We start from the raw sequence: 6454 nt of genomic DNA, 5'->3' as shown, positions 1-6454 counted from the left end.
AAATAAACAACACAAACTCCTACTAACAATTTATATGACCAATGCATCTACTAATGAAATTGAATTTGCAATGTTGTAAAATAACCTCCTGGCCATGACTACTAAATTCCATGATTTCAAAGTTGAGAACTATTTTCCTCTTTCCAGCACCGTGACCAAGGGTATATAACCAATGCCTTCATTTAATTATAATTCCCAAGATGAAAGAAATGCTTTTGCATACTAAGTAAATGCACCGTGATTGGAACCCATCTTCCAGCAACAAATTGAATCTTCATTCTGAGACCGGACCCACCATATTCAAAATAGCATTGAAGCTTGCACCCTTTTCAGCAAATTAAATTTACTTCCTACTGCAATACTTCCTACTGCAACGTACCAGCCATTGATGCCATCTCTCATTTAATTCTCAAAAAAATATTTCAACATGTGCAATGATGTGATGGAAGCAAAGGCACACTCCACGCTGCAACCCTCTTTTCTTAACTCTGCCATCTATCTAATCCTCTTTCTTTAATTCTTCAAACAGCTGTGACCCCACCTAACCTCCTCTTCAATCAAGGAAACAAGCTAATCCCTTCCAGCTTCACCCTTTGCATTAATGAGAAGATAGAAATGCTATTTCCAATGGACAATGAGTGACCCTTTTCATGTTACAGATTGTAACCAATGCAAAGAACACGTTCCAGCAAGAAACTAAAAGGCAAAAAATAGGTGGCTTTCCATTCAATCATTGAAAGAAAACGTGAACAACCATTCATGCCTCTCGGAGATGTTAAGCCAAAAGCAAAGAAGGAATGAAAAAAATTGTTCTCAGTGTGTCCCCCAAAAACAGAATTCCAAGTGACGGTTCTGTCTAGAAAAAAAATGGGAATCCCTAGGTTTCAAAAATGAGTCACCAAAAAAACTAGGGTGGGGTCCACCCAAACCCTAAAGACAAGTCATCTTTTTTTAATCTATTGGCCTTTTGCCTATTCTACAAAATTAGCCCAATTATTACAAAACTTCATTAACAAAATCTAAATCACTAAGCTAAGCTAGATTAAATCTAATTAGCCTTGAGAAAATTCTTCAATTTGCTAGGTGTCCTTCCAAAAGTCCCAAAGAATAGTTTCCAAAATTGCCCTGAAAATAGAAATAGGAATAATTAATCTCAAATAATTCAAATTAGTTAAAATATGAATTATTGGTCTAATTAAGCCCAAATGGTGAAAATGACACAATAACTAAGAATTAAGCGCAAATCATCAACACAATTCGGCGCGAAAAACTAAGTTAATGGTATAAAATATTGACTCATCACTCAATCACTCAAGTGTTTCAAGAAGTCACTCCTTCCCTCTACTATCCACATGTCACCTAGAACAAAGTTGCCATTCATTTGCCACAATCAAACATCATCACATACACATGTCATCACAAAGACTTTTTCAAGGCTTATAATGTGGTTGGGCTAACAAGGAAAATTGGTTTTTCTAGATCACAAAATCCTTGAGTTAAGAGAGTGATGAAGGTTGAAAACAGCTATTTTCATATGTCATTTTAGACCAAATTACTCCCTTTACTGCTTAGAATGAGCTTAGAATCACGCAAAACTCAATAAATGAGTATGTAGAGAGTCAAAAGCTATTTTTAGCGATATTATGCTTGTTTTGTATTGTTTTGTAGCATTTTTGAGAAAGTGAAGAATGGAGTTGAAGATGAAGGTCTTAGACTCAAGAAAAGGAAAGAAAGGTTGAAGATCAAACGGTTGCAGTGCAGAAAAGTCAATCAGAATGCAGAAAAGTCAACCAGTCAACCAGAAAAGTCAACCAGTCAACTAGAAAAAGTTGACCAAACCGCTGGGCGGTTGACCGGGGCGCCAGGCGATTGACTGGAGCGCCGGGTGGTTCTGCGGCTTGAGGCAAACCGCCGGGCGGCCATTTTTGGCGCCGGGTGGTTCTCTGATGGGCCTGGGCTTGAATTTTGTTACTTTTCTTGGTTATAAATAACCCTAGTGCGAGTTTAGATGTATTCTTTTGACAGAAGGGGGCGGCCAGACCTAATTTCACTCTCTAAAGAGGATCTCTTGGATGCTTAGGCTCCATTTCTTCTTATCTAGGGTTTGCTTTTCCATTCTTCATCCATTTTTCATCTAGATTCACCATGAAAATGGTGAACTAAACCCTATTGTTGTTGGGGGAAACAATGTAATCTTTTGATACTCTCTTCCATTGAAACTCTTGTTTATTTATATGGTTTCCATATGCTTTGATTATTAATTGTTGGGTTCTCATCTGTGCTTAATGCTTTTATCGTTTNACTCNTTNGATAANTGTTGTTTGTCTTTATTGATACGGGGACGTACAATAATGTCATGAACTGGTTAGTAATTCCTTGATTAAGCAATACCACCTAGGGATAGGGGTAGGACAATCAATTGGTTTTCACTTCTGCTCTATAATGCTTTATTAATTGCTAGGGGAGGCTAGGGATTGCAAGCCAGTAATTAGTAATAGGCTCTTTTCGCCGAGGGATCTGGTTAAGGGTAGGCTAAGAAAGTTGCATGACAATTAGTTAATCAAGCTAATAAATCAAGAGGAGTAAATAAGAGAGAGCGGATAAGATGAAATTGTAAACCCCCAACAACTCCATTCATCCATTGTTTTCTTCTTGTCAATTGAATCAATCTCTTTTGCATGTTTATATTTTGTTCTCATACCCAATTAATTAATTTTTCAAGTTTTACGATCTTAATTCACACGAACGATAAGGCCTATCGAGTCTCTTGGGAAAACGATACTTGAACTTACCATTTATTATTACTTGATACGATTTGGTACGCTTGTCAATCCGTTAACAGAGAGTCATTCAAATAATTATGGTTCAAGCACAACTCTCCTTTTACCACTCTCACTCATTCCCAACTTTCCCTTTTCTATTCATGCTTTTCTTTTGCTATCTTTTTCATGCTTTTTCTCATGAATTTTCATTCAACATATTAGCTCAATGTCTAACTTTTTCTTTTTCAACTTCTCAACAACCACAAACTTGAACCTTTTTCAATACCACAATTAATTCTCAACCTAACTCAAGGTAAAGATTTTCAAAGCAAGGTTTTCAAATCCCATTTAAGGCTTAGGTTCAAAAAGGGTAGAAAATAAAATTTTCCTTTTTATGTGGGACGAAAATTTCATTTGGCTAGAAAAGGGTTTATTCACTAAAACGACCTTGATCATATGACATATACATGTAATTCAATCAATCACAAAAACTCAGGCAAAATCATTCATGCTTCCACATAGATAGAAAATATCACAATTAAGACATTTGAGCTCAAAAACCTCTCAAATAGGCTCACTCAATATTCCAAGCATCATAATCATGCACCATGCTCAACATCATAATCACAATCATAATATTCATGCATCCATTCACAGTCTGTGAACACTTCGCCTATATATGAGCATGTAAAGCAATCTCAATCATCATCCACATCAAGCATCATCAAGCATACTCATCACACAGTCAATCAAGTCAAACCATCATCAGATAAAGATGTTCAAACCAAGTACCATAAAAACCCTACACTACTAAGCAAAAGCAAAAATAAAAGATAAGAAACATCCTGGGGTGCCTCCCAACAAGCGCTTGTTTAACGTCACGAGCCTGACCCAAACCTTTTTAGCACTTGTCAGTAAGTGCATACCTTTCCAACACCCTTCAGTAAGTCCATATCTTTCCAAACCTTCCTGTACCCTTCAGTGAGTACATAAAATTTCTAGCTTCCCTTAGTAGAAGCTACCCAACACACAAAATTTTAAAAATTGTTCATAATAACATCACCAAGATTTAAAAATTTAAGCATAAGAAAAATAATGTTCTTGGATTACTAGGGTGCCTCCTAGTAAGTGAACTTTTTACGTCACTAACTTAACACAATAAAGCTCACGTCTCCTCTGATAACGGTCTAAAAATCGTTATTTTTATATTTGAAATTGATATCAAAACACACCCTTTATGACTTAGAATGAGCTTAAAATCATGCAAAACACTTAAGTTAGTTTACAAGAGATTCAAAGGTGGTTTTAGAGATATTATTCTTGGTTTTACATTGTTTTGACAGGATTTAATGAGAATTGAAGGATGGAAAGTGAAGAAGGAAGGAGTTGAACTCAAGAAAGAAGGAAAAAAAGGTGCAAAAGAAGAATCGCAACCACCGCTCAACGCCAATTTCACCGCTCAGCGCCAGCTTCGTGGAAAAAAGCCACTGTCAAACGCTTAAGCGCCAGTGTTGAGGGGAAAATGAAGAATTGTGGCTATCGTTTAGCGTCAAGATCCACTGCTGAGCGCTAGCATCTTTAGTTCAATACGGCAGGACGCTTGAGCGTCAACGCTGAGCGTCCCAGTGGAGTATCGCACCTACCGCTGAGCGGTGAACCCAGCGTTGAGCGTTGTACTTTTGGGCATGGGCCAAAATTTTGTTATTTTTCTGTGTTATAAATAGACCCAGACGACCTAAAGTATGTAACTTTTGGCAGAGAAAGACGTCTGAACACTCTTTTCACTCCTTGAAGGAGGATTTTGGATGCAACAACTCTAATCTACCAAATCTAGGGTTTATCTTTTCATTCTTTCCATTCAATTCATATAGTTTCACCATGACAATGGTGAACTAAACCCTTTGTTGTTGGAGAACGATGTAATCCTTTTGAAACTCTCTCATATCGAAGTTCTTATTTTAACTATATACTTGTGTTATTAATAGTTTTGGGTTTTCTTCTCTGAGGTGAGAGCTTGCTTTGTTTAACTCACTCAGTGTCATGATCATTGATTTTGTTGATATGGGAACGATGGGGAAATCTAGAACTGAGGAGAATTCTCTTGATTATGAAATATTACCTAGGAATAGGGATATGACGGTCAATTGCTTTAAGCTTCTGTCATTAATGTGTTAGTAATTACTAGGGAGACTAGGAATAATAAACTAGTAATTTGTGATAGGCTCTTTTCGCTGGGGAATCGAGTTTAGAGTAAATTAGAAAGTTGCATGAACATTGATAACAGACAAGAATAATAGATATAGGAAAGTGGATGAGGATGAAATCGTAAACTCCAACAACACCATTCATTCATATCTTTATTTGCCAATTTATCAAGTTTTCCATTTGCATGTTTATTTTAGATTTAGCATTTACAAATCCTAAATTCAATTTTTACTCAAGTCTTATGAAATCTATTCACATGAACGTCTAGGCCAAGAGTCCCTTGGGAAACGATATCTCGACTTACTGTCTATTATTACTTGATACGATCTGATATACTTGCTAGGGTGTTAACAAGTTTTTGGCGTTGTTGCCGGGGACTCGTTTGGTTTAACTTTTCTAGTAGTGTGAATTTGATTATATTTGACTTGATTTTTGTTTTTGATTTTGTTTGTTTTTATTTTATTTTTATAAAAGTGCTTTTTAGGGTTTTTGTTTCTTGTGTATGCAGGAAGCAATTCACACCAGAAGCAAGAAAAATCAACCTCTTCTCGAAGGATTGAGTGACAGGAGGTGGAAGAAAGTTAGACGCCCATCTAGAGAACTATTCCCTTCTCCTGAAAGACTTTTACAACCCTCACCAGAGGCATCTACTCAAAATATAGAAGAGATGGCAGAAGGAGCTCCTAAATGCACTTTAGCAAACACTGCTAATGTTGTTGGTCCCCAACACTTTAATAGTATTGCTATGACAAGGGACAACACATTGAACATGGTGATGAATCCTGCGTTGATACATCTAATGCAGAGTAATCAGTTTCATGGACTGTCAAATGAAAATCCATATGATCACCTTACAACATTCAACGAAATATGCAATATAGTAAAGATCAGTGGAGTATCAGATGACAGGGTAAAACTTAGTTTGTTTCCTTTTTCATTGGGAAGCAATGCTAAGTTATTTCTAAATTCCTTTCCAAAGGGGAGGTTTACAACATGGGAGGCTGTTGTTTCTGAATTTCTAAGCAAATATTTTCCACAGTCCAAGATTAATAGTGGAAAGTTGGAGATCTCTTCATTTAGACAAGGCATGGAGGAGACTTGTTAAGTCCCTGGCAAGTGTACCATATCGTTATCAAGTAATATAAAACGGTTAAGTCCGGGTATCGTTTCCCAAAGGACTCTTAGGCCTCAACTTTCATGTAAACCAATCGCATAAGACTTGAGAAAGGAATTAAATTTAGGTTTTCAATGCAAAGAACAAAAGTAAAAATGCAAAATGCAGTGATACAATTGGCTAGAAAAGACTATGGATGAATGGAGTTTTTGGGGTTTACAATTTCATCTTATCCACCCTCTTATATCCACTTTTCTTATCTACTTCGCTTACTTATCATATTGTCATGCAAACTTTCTTAGTCTACCCTAAACCCAATCTTTTGGCGAAAAGAGCCTATTACCAATTACTGGCTTGCTATCTCTAGCCTCCC

The sequence above is a fragment of the Vigna radiata genome, unplaced genomic scaffold, assembly GCF_000741045.1.
Source record: "Vigna radiata var. radiata cultivar VC1973A unplaced genomic scaffold, Vradiata_ver6 scaffold_369, whole genome shotgun sequence".
NCBI lineage: Eukaryota > Viridiplantae > Streptophyta > Magnoliopsida > Fabales > Fabaceae > Vigna > Vigna radiata.
This window is presented reverse-complemented; position numbering follows the sequence as displayed.